The 19,269-nt window shown below is 40.4% G+C and overlaps 1 long non-coding RNA gene across 1 annotated transcript in view; it reads right to left on the bottom strand.

The window, feature by feature from the left end:
- Positions 1 to 19,269, bottom strand: part of LOC123379124 — a 69,159-nt gene that overhangs the window by 6,194 nt on the left and 43,696 nt on the right. Inside the window, exon 2 of the long non-coding RNA XR_006583138.1 lies at positions 8,050 to 8,151. This is a non-coding gene — a long non-coding RNA (uncharacterized LOC123379124). The remainder of the gene's footprint in view (positions 1 to 8,049; positions 8,152 to 19,269) is intronic.

Raw genomic sequence — 19,269 nt, 5'->3', positions numbered from 1 at the left:
AATTTGCATTTCCTTGATTAATTATGTTGAGCACTTTTTTCATGTGTTATCAGCCATTTATAAATCTTCTTTTGTGAAGTGTTTAAGACTTTACTCAGTTTTTATTTAGGTTATTTGTTTTTCTCAGTTTAAGAGTTCTTTATATTCTGAATATTTATATTCTATTCAATGTTGTTTTACAAATATTTTCTCCTCACCTGGGACCTATGCTTTTCTTTTCTTAACGGTATTTTTTTAAGTTTATTCATTTACTTTGAGAGAGAGAGTGTGTTTGAGCAGGGGAAGAGCAGAGAGGGAGAGAGGGAGAGAGGGAGGGAGGGAGGGAGAGAAAGAGAGAGAGAATTCATACTGTCAGCATGGAGCCCACAAACTACGAGATCATGACCTGAGCTGAAATCAAGAGTCAGACACTTAATTGAAGGAGCTACTCAGGTGCCACATCTTAATGATACTCTTTTGCATGCTGAAATTTTTAGTATAAATGAAGTTCAATTTGTCAATATTTTATTTTATGGTTACTGCTTTCTCAATGTTTTTTGTTTGTTTATTTGAGAGGGAGAGAAAAAGTGCAAAAGAGGGGGAGGGGCAGAGAGAAGGAGAGATAAAATTCCAAGCAGGCTCAGCGTCATCAGCATGGAGCCAGATGCAGGGCTCAAACTCCTGAACCATGAGGTTAAGACCTGAGCCAAGACCAAGAGCTGAACACTTAACCCAGTGAGCCGCCCAGGTGCCCCTTTCTATGAGTTTTTCACTCACATCAAAGTCATGAAAATATTCTCTTAGGCTTTATACTACAAACTTTATAGTTTTAGCTTTTACTTTTGGATCTGTGATTCACCTGAAATCTTTTTTGGTGTGTGATATATATTTGGAGATTTTCTCGATTTCTACTATGCAATACGGTAGTCACTGGCCATATGTGGATATTTAAATTTAAATTAATTAAAATGAAAAACTCAGTTGCTCACTCTAGCCAAATTTCAAGTACCCAATAGTCACACATGGACAGTAACTATCATTGGGCAATACAGATACAGAGCATTTTTATCACTGCAGAAAGTTCTACTGGAATATTTTAATGTCACTGATTTATAATTTAATATTGTTGCAGCTAGAGAATAAACTCTGAATGATTTTGACTTTTAAAATTTATTGAGACTTGTTTTATGGCCCAGAAAATAGTCTACCTTGGTGAATTTTTCATGTGCACTGGAGATTACATGATCCTTTTCTGTTGTTGGGTGTAGTGTTCCCTAGCTGTCAATTAAGTCGAGTTAGATCTTCCATGTCTTTGATATGTATGTATGTAATTATTTTTTGTCAGTTGTCCTATCATTGCAGACAGAAAGGTGCTAAATTCTTCAACAACTATTGTAGGTCTATCTGTTCTTTAGTTCTGTCACACTGAAGATTGTTATTTTTCTTGATCACTTAATCCTTTTATCATTATGACAAACCTCTCTATTTTGGTAATACTTGTCTTGAAGTCTAGTTTGGTTATAAAATACAATAATGGTAGATTTTTAATGGTTACGATTTGCATGTTACATCCATTCCCCCTTTCCATTCTTTTACTTCCAACTTTTCTGTGTCTTTCTGTGTGAAGTGTGTTTCTTGTCTGTCTGTCTCTCTCTCTCTCTCTCTCTCTCTCTCTCTCTCTCTCTATATATATATATATATAGACTATATATATATATTAATAGCCAGAGATTGTCAAACTGGCTACAACAACATATGTATATGTATGTATGTATGTATATATATATATATATATATACACACACACACACACATATATATATACACATATATATGTTGTATATATATACACATATATATATGTTGTTGTAGCCAGTTTGACAATCTCTGGCTATCAATTTGGCTCTTTAGTCCACATGTAATTATTGGTACACATGGGTTTTAATCTACTGTAGTGATACTCAATTTATGTTGTTCCATCTGCTCTATGGTTTTTGTTCCTCTGCCTTTTTGTGTGTGTGAATTAAGTATTTTTACTTTTGTTTTCTGTGTTAGTTATTATCATTTATGTCTCTTTATGCACTTTTAATTTGTAGTGGTTGATCTAGAGATTACAACATGCATCTCTAACTTGCCTCATCTGCAATGAAAAATTATTCTACTATTGTACAATGTAAGAATCTTAAAATAATGTGCTTTACTTACTACTTTCTCATCCTTTGTGCTCTTACCATATATTCTATTTCTAAATATGCTGGAACCTCACATAGCATGGTTATTACTTTACTTTAAAAGGCCAAGAGCCTTTAAAATGTGTGTATGTGTGTGTGTGCATGTGTGTGTTTAATGCCGTTTATCTTTACTAACATGTTTTCTCTTTCTGGTGTTCATTTCTTCCTCAAGAACTGGGTCTCTATCTGGCATTGTTTCCTTTTAGCCTAAATCATTTATTTTGGTATTCATTATGGTAGAGTTCTGCCTGAGATACTTTCCTTCACTTTCACCTTATTGAACATATCTTTATTTTGCCTGCCTTTATTTTTGGAAAATAATCCACTAGAAATAGAATTCCAGATTGATTTTTTTCCCTATCTCAACAGTTTAAAGATGTTATTCCTCTGTTTTCTGGGCTCCATTGTTTCCAGGGAGAAGCTGCAATTTCTATTGTCATTCCCTTTATATAATGTGTCTTATTTTCACTGGCAGCTTTTAAGATTTTTTTATGTTTGCTTTCAGCAGTTTGATTATGATGTGTCTAAAAGTGCTTTTATTGGTAATTGTGTTTGTCCTTCTTTCGGTTTGCTGCGTTTATTCAATCTTCAGTTAATGTTTTTCACATATTTCACATTTCAATGTATCCATTCAATTCTTTCTTCTGGGACTCAAATTAAGTGTTTATTTGAATATTATATATTCTATATTATCTATATCTACATATATATTTTGAATATGAATAGAGTTCAAAAACAAACTGTCTGATTGTCTTCAATTTCACAGATTCCTTCCTCCAATGTGTCATCTGTTAATAAACTCATTGAAAGGATCCTTTATCTATAATCCATTTTTCATTTCTAGAAATTCCATTTGGCTCTGAAATTGTCCATCTGTTCAAACGTGCTGTTTATTTTTTCCACTCTATCATTTTATATGTTTATTATTATTATTTTAAAGTGCTTGTCTGAGAATTCCAACAGTTGTTTTATTCTACAGGTCTGGTTTTATTTACTGTTTTCTCTTTGAAGAAAAGTAATTTTTGCTTCCTTTTTCACGTGCCTTTTAATTTGATTTTGGTTGAATTTAGACATTATGAATTATACATAAATGGTAGAACCTGTAGGATTTTTTTTTTTTTTTTTTTTTGTCTGGCAGGCCATTACTGGGAAGGTTTGAGACACTCTTGTCTGTAATTGATCTTGGTCCTAAGGTTTTGCTGCTTTAGTTAGATTCAGTTTGCTAGAGCCTTCACATTATTTAATAGAGGAATGACAGCCTCCCTTTAGCAAGACTTGTGATATGAATGCTTCGGGAGATTTGATCAGTTCTTCCTCTCAGACTTTCACAGACCCTGTGTGCCTTTGCCTTATGCCTGTCCCTAACCTCCTGCCCTCTCCCAACTACACATGGCCCTGCCTGGTCCTCAGTGCAAGGCTTGGAGTTTCTCTCAATATCCCTGTTCTACCCTAGAAGTTCAGCAGGGGCCGAGGTGTCTTCCTCAGCTCTCCAGTCCTTCCCCAAATATGAAAAAGGACCTACCCTAGTAAGGTGAGGCTGTAAGTGTCAGGGGGAATTTCTCACTTCTCCTTAGACACCAGCACCTGGGAAAAGAGGAGGGATTTTCCTCAACTCTCCAGATCCTTCCCCAGAGGCAGGTTTCTGCCTCATAATCAGCCACGCTCTGAGCGCTGGGGGGGGTTCCCTTCACTTCTGCTCAGATGTCAGCAGGCTCCCCACACCTGTGCCTCGGGGGCTCTCTGTCTCTTTCCCTATCCTCAGAGTGTCCCGTGAGCTCTCTGTGAAGGTCCAAGGGAGTCAGTGGGTGGGTGCAGACTCCTGTGTCCGAGCTCTTGGGGATTTTAAATCCCCTTAACATTGTGCTAAAGGTTCAGCTGTTGGTTCCTGATCAGTCTCCTCTTTCCATTCATTGTACTGCCAAGCATAAAAGCAGCTCTCGTAGGAGGTCATTGCCACTTTTTGGATTTGGGTTCAGCAGGCCTCTTTACAACCTGAATGCTCCTACAGCCTTTAAAGAATTATGATTTTGTAGATTATCTGGCTCATTCTTGTTGTTAGGGTGGGAGCAATGTTCTCTTGTGGCTTTCTACATCCTAAGTGGGAGTGGAAGCCAACAAAGCTTTTTCTATCAAGTTTTATGTTGAAATGGTTACAAGCAAAACCTAATTGCCTTTTTAATGTGTTCTCTTCAAATTCTCATCATCACCATTGAAAACAGTTTCACACAGAGGTGATAAAAAATTTGAAACCTTTTTTTTTTTTACAACCACTCAAATGCTTACAGGAATTAAAGTTATATTTAAAGATTTTAATAGGCTTCCTTTTATTGACAAATGGTATGTTAAATTTTATTTTATAACAATGCAAACAGAGTTCAAATGCAACTATCTTCTGCATATCAAGTATTTGAAAATAACAGTGAAGCTCCAATTTACAGAACATGCATGACTAACCAGGAAGCTAGCCAGCATGTTAGTGTGAGCAATCAGCCACAAATATATATGGAACAGAGATTTGGGGCCACACTGCCTAGAGCTGCACCTGCCAGGAGCCCCTGGCCACCTTTACCCCAACAAGTTGCACACGGGGCTGTGTGCCCTGCTCCGTGGGCATGTGGAATGTGAACTCTAGCAGGCCCATGAGTCCCTTGTTCATGACTAGCAGATGAGTGCTTTGCAGCTGGCTGCTGACATAGAGGTCTAGATGGAAATATTCTGGATGCCACCTGAGAGAAGCATGGGCCCACCACTGAACCTCACCACACTTGGGGCATCCTTCAGGGAGCCCTGGAAGAGACTCCTGTGGGGAGTGGTGCCTGACCATGTGTTCCTGCCACCCCAGGCTTGCTTGGCTGTACCGAAAGCTAAGAGAATCATTATCTCATGGTCCATCTTAATCCACTGGCACACACTAGTCGCTCAGAGACAACACAGACTCACACTGCTTCTTGGCCCCTCACTGGGGACCCCTGCCCTGTCTCTGTCCCAGTCCCCCTGTCCTTCTCTCAATCCTATGTTCTGAGTTTTATTCTCACTTGTAAGGTTGCCAGATAAAATGCAGGTAAAAATTACAGATAAATAATGGGCAGTATTTTAGAAGTACGTCTCAAATATTGCTCAGGACCTATTTACATTAAAGAATTATCAATGAAAGAGTTATTCATTCTTTATCTGAAATTCTAATGTAACTGAGAGTCTTATGTTTTTATTTGCTAAATCTGGAAACTGAACGCTTGTGGATATAGCCAGTAATAAGGCAAACTCCTGATTATTTTTGTCCTTGGTTAGCTATGTTGAACTGGCCAGAACACTCAACTTCTATAAATGTATCGGCTCCACCTGTGTGACAAGGTTGGGTGAGACTCAAATGAGATAATGAAAGTAAATCCTGTTGGTGTATTATAACTTGTTCTATAGAGGTAAGAGCCAGTATAATGATCACAGAAATCTAGTTAAAATGACTAAGCTCTTTTAAAAGCACTTTTGCATTTCAGGCAGTGTGGCAGCCATGAGGGGGATAGGATAGAGAAGTTAGGGCATTCTAAACCTGAGGCCTCAGTTTGAATCTTGATTCTGCCACTGAACTAGCTGCGGGATGCTGGACAAACTATTCAGCATTGCTACACCTCAGTCCTTCTCTTGGTAAAATGGAGATGCTATTAGGACAGAGCTCATGGGGTGTAATGTGCTAGTGCTTACTGTAACGCTGGCAGGTAGCAGGTGCTTGGTGTGTGAGCAGTTCACTCCTGTTTTGCTAAAAGGAGATTTTGGTGCTCCTCCTACCACATTAAACAGGAGACTGCCTCCTCTACCTTTTCACAAACATCTCCCTAAGATATTAATAGATGTCCCATAGAGAAAAAGTTCCTATGATAGGATCAGAAGTTTGAGAAATTCTGCACATCACATGCCCTTCTGAAGCTTTATATCACACATTTGCATATCAAAGCTTCTGAGATGACCCATTATAGAGAAACTTACTCTATTTTCCTGGGATTTCTTAAACATATTTATACACAAAACACCTCTTTTATGGTCCATGTATTAACATCCTATGTAACTATTGTCACTTGCCAACATCCTTGTTAAACCATTCCAACACAAGAGAGAAAGTCAAGAGGTACTACTATTAATGGAAAATGCAACAAGAAATAAAGGTTGTAGAATATTATGAAAGTTATAACAATAATCACTACAGGAAACACAAATAGTGGTAAAGCTTCAAGGAAGTTTTAGTGGAAGTTAGGGGTTGGTATGATGTTACAGGTGACATAAACCTTGATCTACTAAACAGAGTCAGGAGATTTCTCCTCGAATTAGTACACAAAGCTAGAGTGACATAAATACAGCATGTGTAGGCAATGCAGGAACTACTCAGCTGAAGACAGGGATGGGGAGGCATCCACAGAGACTACTGCTTTTCTTCACATATCCCTCTGTAAACCTGATTTTATAAACTTGCTCACAGGCTACTTGAAAAAACATTCTCTCTCTCTCTCTCTCTCTCTCTCTCTCTCTCTCTCTCTCTCTCTCACACACACACACACACACACACACACACACACACACACACACACACACCTTTGAATTCTCCAAGTTTTTGGGCTTGCTTAACTCCAGGCTGGGCCAACCCTAGACCTGATGAAAAAGAAATGTCTAGGGAATAAGGACCCCCACATCCCCTCCACCGTCCAGTGGTGCAGTGATCAATCACTGGTAGTCAACTGGAACTTCATGCACTGCTTCCCACTTGCTCCCTTTCATTTCTGTGCTTGCTTTAATAATCTTCCCGCCCTCCCTCCCTTCTTTTCTTTTTCACATTTCACGCCGTCCTGCAGTTCTATATTGCAATGTAAGATTAAAATGGAACTAATAAGCCCAGGGCAACTGGCTGATTGGCGAATTCAACTACCATACTATCTAGACAATACCATGACTATTTTTCCTCCCAGCAACTCCACATGTGCCTCCTCCTTTATGGCGTTTTTTTTTTGTTTTTTTTTTGTTTTTTTTTTTTAAGCAAAGAGATTCTGAAAATTCACCAGTAATCCTAAAATAAGAAGAATTTCAAGATGCAGCAAGCTTTAGAAATGAGCTCCAGATGTGTTGTCTAAGCTCTCTTAAATTGCCAAAGCAAGTCAGAGTGGCCTGACTGGCTGATTAGGTGATTAATTCTGCCTAGGTTTAATTTCTGGGATTTTTGGAATCAGCAATGTTCTAGATTAAATTAGTCTTTTATCAAGAAATCTGAATTTGGTTCCCCCTTGGTTTATATGGACAGCTCACATTAGAGACCAAATTTTATCCATCAAAACTCAGTTCAGAATTTGCTTCCTTTCTGAACTCCAATTTCTCTCTTCCTGCTCCAGACACTTTGACTTTTTTGCCCATAAATTCTCACACATGCTTTTGTGCCAACATCTCCTATCCTATACTACAATCTGTTTACGTGTCTATCCTCACTTTGCTAGAAGGTACATTTTATTTGTTTGTTTGTTTGTTTGCTTGTTTGTTTATTTATAGACAGAGAGGGTGGGGGAGGGACAAAGAGAGGGAGAGAGAGAATCCCAAGCAGGTTTCACACTGCCAGCCCAGAGCTCGATGCAAAGCTCAATCCCACAAACTGTGAAATCATGACCTGAGCCAAAATCAAAAGTCAGATCCTCAACCAACTCAGCCACCCAGGCACCCCTAGAAGGTACCTTTTAGACGTTATACACAGATGGTGTGTATAATCCCCTCCTGTTGAGTGTGGACTGGACCTCTGAATATGAGGGGACAGCACTCCATTGATCAGGTTACAGTACATGGCATAGGTGATGGCATAGCCCAAGATTACCTTATTTACATAAGACTGTGGGAGCAGACTGCAGGGACAGGGCACCACTGACATCTCGGTGTTAGCCCACTGAGACAGATTTTGGACTTCCGATCTCTAGAACTGTAAAATCATAAGTGTACGTATTATTTTAAGCCACTAAGCATGTGGCAATTCATTTCAGCAGCAATAGGAAACTGATAGGGATTTCAACCCCTGCCCCATTCTCTGTGACCTTGGTGACTGTCAGTTACCATGCTTACCCTCCTTGCTCCCCAAAGAGAAGAGGTAACCTGACCCAGATTTTCTGTCCTGAATTTCTTTTGTCTTTTTTTTTTTTTAACGTTTATTTATTTTCAAGAGAGCATAAGTGGGGTTGGGGCAGAGAGGGAGACACAGAATCTGAAGCAGGCTCCAGGCTCTGAGCTGTCAGCACAGAGCTTGACATGGGGCTCAAACTCACAAACTGTGAGATCATGACCTGAGCTGAAGCCGGACACTTAACCGACTGAACCACCCAGGTGCCCCCTGTCCTGGATTTCAAATGTTAAGTGCACTGAGGTGAGGATTAGAATGGAAGGCAACTGGAGCTAAATCATCTTAGTGTGATACCTAGAATCAGGCTGTTAAATGAATTTCAACAGTCAAGATCCCTACAGACCCATCCTTCCCAAGGCTGACCATTCTGATTACCCTTCAAGTCGGTTAGCACCACAGTATCTTCATAAATTCCTTTTTTTTTTTTTTTGTTCAAGTTAGCCAAATGCAATTTCTTTTGCTCGCAACAACAACAAATCCCACCCGCTATCATGTGGTCAGCACTTAACTATCTTCTCCCCAAAATATTCTCTCCAGCTTGACTTTCCTTTCTAGGTACTGCGTTTTGTCTTTCATCACATTTTAAGTCCTTGCGACAGCACTTTACACTTTAACTCTCTACAATAACTCTTAGATAATTCTAGGACTAGCTGTTCTTAGAACTATTTCCCTTTAGAGAAACAGACACAAAGGGTTAATTTGCCCAATGTCATCACACGGCTATTTCATGGCAGCACTTGAATTCAAACATGGTCTCTTATTTTCAAACATCCATTATCCATTTCCCCAGCCACTACATACATACATACATACGTACATATACACACACATATGTACATATACACATATATATCACTACATATGTGTGTGTGTGTGTGTGTGTGTGTGTGTATATATATATATATATATATACATACATACAAGAGAGAGAGAGAATTGACATGACGTTATATAACTATATATATATATAGTTTCAGGTTCATGACATAATGATTCAATATTTATATATATATTACAAAATTACCACAGTAAGTCTAGTTAATATCCATCACCACACATAGTTACACTATTTTCTCATGATGAGAAATTCAAAATCCACTCTCTTAGCAACTTTCAAATATACAATATAGTATTATTAACTGTTGCCACCATGGTGTATGTTATATCTCCAGGACTTATTTTATAACAGGAATTTTGTGCTTTTTTACTACCTTCACCCATCCACCAGGCTATATGGCTTTAAAATACGTGATGTCTGGGGTGCCTGGGTGGCTCAGTCAGTTGGGCGTCTGGCTTTGACTTAGGTCATTATCTGGAAGTTTGTGGGTTCGAGCCCCGCATCTGGCTCTGTGCTGACAGCTCAGAGCCTGGAGCCCATTTCAGATTCTGTGTCTCGCCCTCTCTCTTCCCCTCCCCAACTTGTGCATGCTCTTTCTCAAAAATAAACTTTAAAAAATGTATAAAATAAAATAAAATAAAAAGTGATGTCTGTCAAAGAAAGATGAAAGAGGTATTCCTCACAGATGAAAGAGAAGAAGGGCAATACAGCTGTTGTACAAAGAGAAGCCAAGGGAGGAGATTATTTAAGAAGGGAGATTATTTAAGAAGGGAGGAAGGAACCCCCGGGCTAGAGGAATCAACTCACCAATGTTGATTGTTCCTCCCAGTATTGTCTTCTGTGCTGTGATGTTTGGACAAACATTAAGCAAAAAGAATTATGAGAAACAGAAGATATGCTTCCTGTTCCCATTCATGATAAGGCCAACGGTAGCAAAGAAAAGGCTGTTGGGGAGATTACAGGAGATAATGCCAGGAAATCTCTCAGCAAGGTATTTGGCAAGTAATGAAGGTAAATAAACATTTACCTAATTCTAGGACTGACCAACTTCTTTGTCAGAGACAGATTCTTCCTTTAGAAGGATTGGCCCCAGCTTGCAGCCTTGATCCTATGTTGGTGGGTTTTCTGCTTATTTTTCTGAAGATAGTCTTATTTTAGTCCTCTGGAGCCCTTTCCACTCTGAGCTCACACATATCCCCACCAATGCCTGACAGACAATGTGGCAGGATAGAGTTTTCTCCCTCCACCTCTCCACTCCTTCCCTTCCTGGACTGAGTGGCCAGAAGTCCATCTTTGATGAGGAGAAAGTGTGGGCAAAATAATGCTTCACAGACATATTGTTAGCAGCGTTAGCTGGAGAAATGTTGACTGTCTTCGGCGATTCCCTCTGAGGCTAGATATCAAACCAATACTCTGGATGGAATGGAAGGGCCCCAAATCTTCCCATCCAGCACCATCTGGGGGAAACTTTGATAGTCCAAAGAGGAACAGGTGGGGCTTGGGGGAAGGGCAGAGATAAAAAGATCAAAAGAGACAAAGGAGAGAATTGAAAGTGGAACAGAGAGGAGGTGGACTTCGAGGCAACAAGAGGGGGACAAGTAACTTGTTCATTCATTCTCTGGATATGTGTGGGCATCTTTTCAGGGAATGTGCTTGTGGGAAAAGGCTCCTGCCCTCAAGGAACTCATATGCCAGTGAAGGTGTAGACAATAAACCTGTGAACAAATAGATAAACTAGATGATTTCAGAACATGCCAAGTCCTAAAACAAAGATACAAGAGGACGCTGTAACAGAGTGCCTGGATGGTGGAGAGGGGAATTGGGGAATAATATTGACAGAGGAGGCCTGGAAGGTCTCTCTGAGGAGGTGACAGTTATGCTGAGGTCTGAATGATAAGAAGGCAGCATGTGGAGATGAAAGAATGTTCCAGGATGAAAAAAGAACCACAAGCCAACATGGAGGCAAGGAGAAACTCTTCAGGAAGAAAGAAGAGAAAGTTCAAAGTATTGGTGGCCAGGAGTCTGCTGTGGTCAAGCAACTGTAAGTAAATGCTGGAGACTGAGGGCACACCTGTTCCTGCCCCATCTTGCAGAGTATAGGCATGAATGACCAAGGTGAGAATTTTCTCTCAGTAGACTCCACCAGTCCACTTTTCCAAAGGTCGAGGGGAAGGGCAGAGATAACTGTGCACCCTTTAGAGATGAGGAACCCGAGGCAAAGATCATGTGATGGTTCTCCCAGAAGGACAGAGCAAATGTGTGGCTGAGCCAGGCACGAACCAGAGGTGTCTCCACCACAGCTATACACTCTTTCCCTTAAGCCACAGAGATTTTCTCTGGATCCAGCTCATGGGCTGCTTTCCAAGGAGTTTCTGTTTTCTTCAATGTTTCCACTATGTCTTAGAGAAACCTTAAGCGACATCATTCTTAGTATTAACCTTTATATTTGACAATTCTACTATTTTCCTTTTGTTCTCTCTCCCCCCACCCTAGCTTTTTTTTTTTTTTTTTTTTTTTTTTTTTTTTTTTTTTTTTTTTTAATGAAGTCAAGCCTGCCTGTTACCATTTGGTTTATTTAGCCACCTCAGCAGGCCTCTAGAGACAGAGTCTTCTGGGCCAGGAGAGAATAGCCTTTTCTATGTCTAAAAGAAAGGGAGGTAGGCTTTTAATCACAGGGTCCCTCACCAAGTGCTCAGGAGCACGGGGGTGGCCTAGCTTTTATCCCTCCCTCTCACTCACCTGAGGGCAAAATGTCACAAGGATTCTCAAACTTTATAGAAGGTGCTAGAATTTTGTGTGGAGCCTGATAAGAATGCAAATTCCAGGGCCCTGCCACCAGAGGCTCAGGCTCAGTGAAACTGGGTTGGAGTCCAGGATCCATATTTAAAAGACATCTCCATCAATTTTTCTCTACATCAAATTAAATCTGATTCTGGTCACAGAAATACTCTCACTTTATCTTTTAACTCAAATATGTGTATTAATAGGAGTTTCAAAAGCATTAATATTTCTTGAATATAATTTGCATTTAACACCGAGTAAATATTAGATATCAACACTACAGAGAAATAAATTAAAGAATGCATATTATAACAAGGTTAAAATGATGTAGATATAATTAATTTACCCAAAGCGAGTTATAAAAATAACTAAAATACCAAGTTGCTACTGCTGATTTATTTATTGAAAAAGAATTTGACTCTAAGCATCAATCTCAGTTGGTATTGAGGACCTTCCCTTCCCAGAGGTCAGAGAATCAAGAAGGGTTAGGGTGTGAAAAGTGGTGAGGGCCCTCTACTGTCTGTCTACCATGGGTGCCCCCTGATAGCTATCTTTTTTTAAGTTCACAGGTATCCCTTAAATCTGACAGTTCTGCTGTTTCCTGGATGGGCTTGGGGTCTGGCAACCTGGCAGAGAGGGCAGGGCTGGGACTCTGGGGCCAAGGCCCAGGCTCTCTGGGTAGCCAAGCAGATATTCCTTGTATTACTGACCTTGCACCTTCTTCTGGAGGCCTCTGCACAGCTGTATGGGAGGTAACACTCCCAAGGGAACCCTCAGCATTCCTCTCCTTTCCAGTCAAGGAATGACTCAAGAATCTGCATTTATAATACATTTCCCCAGGGAATTCTGGCTACCAGTAATGCTGTCTTAGGCAATATGTTCTAGGGATTCATGTGTTCATATATTCATTCAGCAAGTGTTTATTCACTTGTACTCTGTACCAGTGTTCTAGACAACTGAAGAAACAGTGATCAAAGCAGGCAGAGAAGTCCGTGACCTTATACAGCTTACATTTCTCTGTCATGAGGCACACAATAAACAAGTTAACAAAGGAATACATATACTACAAAACCAGGAGAAGAGAAGATGGCAGTGTAGGAGGACTCTGGGCTCACAGCGTCCTGCTGATTGCTTAGATTCCACCCACATCTGCCTAAATAACCCAGAAAACCGCCAGAAGACTAGCAGAACGGACTCTCCAGGGCCAAGTGTAGATGAGAGGCCCACGGAAGAGGGTAGGAAGGGTGGAGAGGCGGTGTGCATTACATGGACTGGCAGGAGGGAGCCTGGGCAGTGGAGGGGCAGCCCGCCCGGCAAGGCAGAGCCCTCGAGTCTGGCTTGCAAAAGCGGAGGGGGCAGACTGTGAGTTCTGACAGCCAGCGGGACTTAACATCTGGAATGTTAAAAGTGAACAGCTCTGCTCCCGGAGAGCAGGGAGGGTGAGAGGACACCGGGAGGGAAAGATGTTGAGCCCCAGAAGACAGAGCTCAGCTCAGAGGGGAACAAAGGGGCTGGCAAGTGCCATCTCCCTCGCTCATCCCCCAGCAGAAATCCCAAAGGGAACCAGTTCTGGTCACCCAACTTGCTTGCACCGCGCAAGCGCCCAATGCTGTGCTTCTGTGGATCTATCCCTCCGACAGGTCGGCCTCCCTCCCAGTTCTGCAGGGCCCCTCCCGCAGGGGACCACCTATGACAAAGCAAGCTGAGTCTGCCCCTCCTGCCCCTGTGCACCTTGCGGATCCACCCGGCTAATATGCCAGATCCCATCAAAGCAGCACCACAAGCCTGGCAGTGTGCAAGTAGCCCAGACAGGGGCCACACCACTCCACAGTGAGTCCTGCCCCTGGGAGAGGGGAAGATAAGGTACACACCAGTCTGATTCTGGCCCCAGTGGTGGGCTGGGGACAGACATAGGGTCTGACTGTGGCCCCACCCACCAACACAAGTTAGTCCAGACAGCACAGGGGAGTTCCATGCCACCCCAGGGACTATTCAAAATGACGAAATGGAAGAATTCTTCTCAAAAGAAACTCCAGGAAGTAGCCACAGCTAACGAATTGATCAAAAACGATTTAAGCAATATAACGGAACAAGAATTTAGACTAATAGTCATAAAATTAATTTCTGGGCTTGAAAAAAGTATAGAGGACAGCAGAGAATCTATTGCTACAGAGATCAAGGGACTAAGAAATAGTCAGGAGGAGCTAAAAAATGCTATAAATGAGGTGAAAAATAAAATGGGGGTGACCACAGCTTGGATTGGACAGGCAGAGGAGAGAATAGGTGAATTAGAAGATAAAATTGTGGAAAAAGAGGAAGCTGAGAAAAAGATAAAAAAATCCAGGAGTATGAGGGGAGAATTAGAGAACTAAGTGATGCAATCAAACACAACAATTACCTTATAATAGGAATTCCAGAAGAGGAAGAGAGAGAGAGAAAGGGGCTGAAGGTGTACTTGAAGAAATCATAGCTGAGAACTTCCCTGATCTGGGGAAGGAAAAAGGCATTGAAATCCAAGAGGCACAGAAAACTCCCTTCAGACGTAACTTGAATCGACCTTCTGTGTGACATATCATAGTGAAACTGGCAAAATACAAGGATAAAGAGAAAATTCTGAAAGCAGCTGGGGATAAACATGCTCTAACATATAAAGGGAGACCAATAAGACTAGTGATATACCTATCTACTGAAACTTGGCAGGCCAGACAGGAATGGCAGGAAATCTTCAATGTGATGAACAGAAAAAAAATATGCAGCCGAGAATCCTTTATCCAGCAAGTCTGTCATTCAGAATAGAAGGAGAGATAAAGGTCTTCCCAAACAAAAACTGAAGGAATTCATCACCACTAAACCAGCCCTACAAGAGATCCTAAGGGGATTCTGTGAGTAAAATGTTGCAAGGACCACAAAGTACCAGACATCACTACAAGCATGAAATCTACAGACATCACAATGACTCTAAACCCATATCTTTCTATAACAACACTGAAAGTAAATGGACTAAATGCTCCATCCAAAAGACACAGGGTATCAAAATGGATAAAAAAAACAAGACCCATCTATTTGCTGTCTACAAGAGACTCATTTTAGACCTGAAGACACCTTCAAATTGAAAGTGAGGGGATGGAGAACTATCTATCATGCTACTGGAAGTCAAAAGAAAGCTGGAGTAGCCACGCTTATATCAGACAAACTAGACTTTAAATTAAAGGCTATAACAAGAGATGAAGATGGACATTATGTAATAATTACAGGGTCTATCCATCAGGAAGAGCTAACAATTATAAATGTCTTTGTGCCAAACATGGGAGCCCCCAAATATATAAAACAATCACAAACATAAGCAACCTTATTGATAAGAATGTGGTAATTGCAGGGGACTTTAATACTCCACTTACAGTAATGGATAGATCATCTAGACACAGGATCAATAAAGAAACAAAGGGCCCTGAATGATACATACAATATATCATTGACAGATATATTTAGAACTCTGCATCCCAAAGCAACAGAATATACTTTCTTCTCGAGTGCACATGGAACATTCTCCAAGATAGATCACATACTGGGTCACAAAACAGCCCTTCATAAGTATACAAGAATTGAGATCATACCATACACACTTTCAGACCACAATGCTATGAAGCTTGAAATCAACCACAGGAAAAAGTCTGGAAAACCTCCAAAAGCATGGAGGTTAAAGAACACCCTACTAAAGAATGAATGGGTCAACCAGGCAATTAGAGAAGACATTAAAAAATATATGGAAACAAATGAAAATGAAAATACAACAATCCAAATGCTTTGGGATGCAGTGAAGGCAGTCCTGAGAGGAAAATACATTGCAATCCAGGCCTATCTCAAGAAACAAGAAAAATCCCAAATACAAAATTTAACAGAACACCTAAAGGAAATAGAAACAGAACAGCAAAGACACCCCAAACCCAGCAGAAGAAGAGAAATAATAAAGATCAGAGCAGAAATAAACAATATAGAATCTAAAAAAACTGTACAGCAGATCCATGAAATCAAGAGTTGGTTTTTTGAAAAAATAAACAAAATTGATAAACCTCTAGCAAGGCTTCTCAAAAGGAAAAAGGAGATGACCCAAACAGAGAAAATCATGAATGAAAATGGAATTATTACAACCAATCCCTCAGAAATACAAGCAATTATCAGGGAATAGTATGAAAAATTATGTGCCAACAAACTGGACAACCTGGAAGAAATGGAAAAATTCCTAAGCACTCACACACTTCCAAAACTCAAGAAATAGAAAACTTGAACAGATCCATAACCAGCAAAGAAATGGAATCAGTTATCAAAAATCTCTCAACAAATAAGAGTCCAGGACCAGATGGCTTCCCAGGAGAATTCTACCAGACATTTAAAGCAGAGATAATACCTATCCTTCTCAAGCTGTTCCGAAAAATAGAAAGGGAAGGAAAAGTTCCAAACTCATTCTATGAAGCCAGCATTACTTTGATTCCTAAATCAGAGACCCAGAAAAAAAAAAAAAAAAAAAAAAGAGAGAACTACAGGCCAATATCCCTGATGAATATGGATGCAAAAATTCTCAACAAGATACTAGCAAATCGAATTCAACAGCATATAAAAAGAATTATTCACCATGATCAAGTGGGATTCATTCCTGGGCTGCAGGGCTGGTTCAACAATCACAAATCAATCAGTGGGATACATCACATTAATAAAAGAAAAGATAAGAACCATATGATACTGTCAATCGATGCAGAAAAAGCATTTGACAAAATTCAACATCTTTAAGAAAAACCCCTGAGAAAGTCAAGATAGAAGGAGCATAATTAAACATCATAAAAGCCATTTATGAAAAGCCCACAGCTAATATCATCCTTAATGGGGAAAAACTGAGAGCTTTCCTCCTGAGATCAGGAGCACGACAGGGATGTCCACTCTCAACGTTGTTGTTTAACATAGTGTTGGAAGTGCTAGCATCAGCAATCAGACAACAAAAGGAAATCAAAGGCACCAAAATTGGCAAAGATGAAGCCAAGCTTTCACTTTTTGCAGATGACATGATATTACACATGGAAAACCCGACAGACTCCACCAAAAGTCTGCTAGAACTGATACATGAATTCAGCAAAGTCGCAGGATACAAAATCAATGTACAGAAATCAGTTGCATTCCTATACACTAATAATGAAGCAACAGAAAGACAAATAAAGAAACTGATCCCATTCACAATTGCACCAAGAAGCATAAAATACCTAGGAATAAACCTAACCAAAGATATAAAAAATCTGTATGCTGAAAACTATAGAAAGCTTATGAAGGAAATTGAAAAAGATACATTGGAAAAGAAAATGGAGAAATGGAAAAACATTCCACGCTCATGGATTGGAAGAATAAATGTTGTTAAAATGTCAATACTACCCAAAGCAATCTACACATTCAATGCAATCCCAACCAAAATTGCAACAGCATTCTTCTTGAAGCTAGAACAAGCAATCCTAAAATTTGTATGGAACCACAAAAGACTTCAAATAGGGAGGTCAAAGTAATATTGAAGAAATAGACCAAAGCAGGAGACATCATCAAGACAGCATGGTAGTGGCACAAAAACAGACACATAGACCAATGGAATAGAATAGAGACTCCAGAATTGGACACACAAAAGTGTGGACAACTCATCTTTGACAAAGCAGGAAAGAATATCCAACGGAAAAAAGACAGTCTCTTTAACAAATGGTGCTGGCAGAATTGGACAGCAACATGCAGAAGATTGAAACTAGACAACTTTCTTACACCATTCACAAAAATAAACTCAAAATGGTTAAAGGACCTGAATGTGAGACAGGAAACCATCAAAACCCTAGAGGAGAAAGCAGGAAAAAACCTCTCTGACCTCAGACGTAGCAATTTCTTTCTGGACACATCTCTAAAGGCAAGGAAATTAAAAGCAAACATGAACTATTGGGACCTCATGAAGATAAAAAGCTTCTGCACTGCAAAGGAAACAATCAACAAAACTAAAAGTCAACCAACGGAATGGGAAAAGATATTTGCAAATGACATATCAGACAAAGGGCTAGTATCCAAAATCTATAAAGAACTCACCAAACTCCACACCCGAAAAACAAATAATCCAGTGAAGAAATGGGCAGAAGACATGAATAGACAGACACGTCTCTAATGAATACATCCAGATGGCCAACAGGCACATGAAAAGATGCTCAACATCACTCCTCATCAGGGAAATACAAATCAAAACCACACTGAGATGTCACCTCACACCAGTCAGAGTGGCTAAAATGAACAAATCAGGAGACTATAGATGCTGGAGAGGATGTGGAGAAACAGGAATCCTCTTGTACTGTTGGTGGGAATGCAAACTGGTGCAGCCACTCTGGAAAACAGTGTGAAGGTTCCTCAGAAAATTAAAAATAGATCTACCCTATGACCCAGCAATAGCACTGCTAGGAATTTACCCAAGGGATACAGGAGTACTGATGCATAGGGGCATTTGTACCCCAATGTTTATAGCAGTATTTTCAACAATAGCCAAATTATGGAAAGAGCCTAAATGTCTATCAACTGATGAATAAAGAAATTGTGGTTTATACACACAATAGAATACTATTTGTTAATGAGAAAGAATGAAATATGGCCTTTTGTAGCAACGTGGATGGAACTGGAGGTGTTATGCTAAGTGAAATAAGTCAGAGAAAGACAGGTACCATATGTTTTCACTCTTATGTGGATCCTGAGCAACTTAACAGAAGACCATGGGGGAGGGGAAGGGAAAAAAAAAGTTAGGGAGGGAGGCAAACCATAAGAGACTCTTAAAAACTGAGAATAAACTGAGGGTTGATGGGGAGTGGGAGGGAGGGGAAAGTGGGTGATGGGCATTGAGGAGGGCACCTGTTGGGATGAGCACCAAGTGTTGTATGGAAACCAACTTGACAATGAATTTCATATTTAAAAAAAATACAAAATCAGGTGGTGATGGGGAAAAGGCACACAGGGTAAAGGAAAGAAGGGCAGGGGCCCAACTTTTAGAAGGGTGATGGGGCAAGATGATGTCCTCTGAGGCAAGCCCTGGAAAAAGTGAGAACTCTCCAGGAAGAGTGCCCTGAGCAGAGACTAGCAACTGCACAGGCTGAAGCTGGGGTGTGCTTCCTGTCTCTGAAGGACTGTGGGGAGGCCAGTGTGGCTGGAGCAGAACAAGGGAGGCAAGAGCAGGAGGACTGAGTTACATGTCTAGGCAGGGTCAGCCAGGAGGCCAGCAGGGTCAGGGGAAGGACTTGGATTTTACTGGATGT

The sequence above is a fragment of the Felis catus genome, chromosome C1, assembly GCF_018350175.1.
Source record: "Felis catus isolate Fca126 chromosome C1, F.catus_Fca126_mat1.0, whole genome shotgun sequence".
NCBI classification, from domain to species: Eukaryota; Metazoa; Chordata; class Mammalia; order Carnivora; family Felidae; genus Felis; species Felis catus.
Note: the sequence above shows the minus strand (reverse complement) of the source record. Positions and strands in the feature narration are given on the sequence as shown.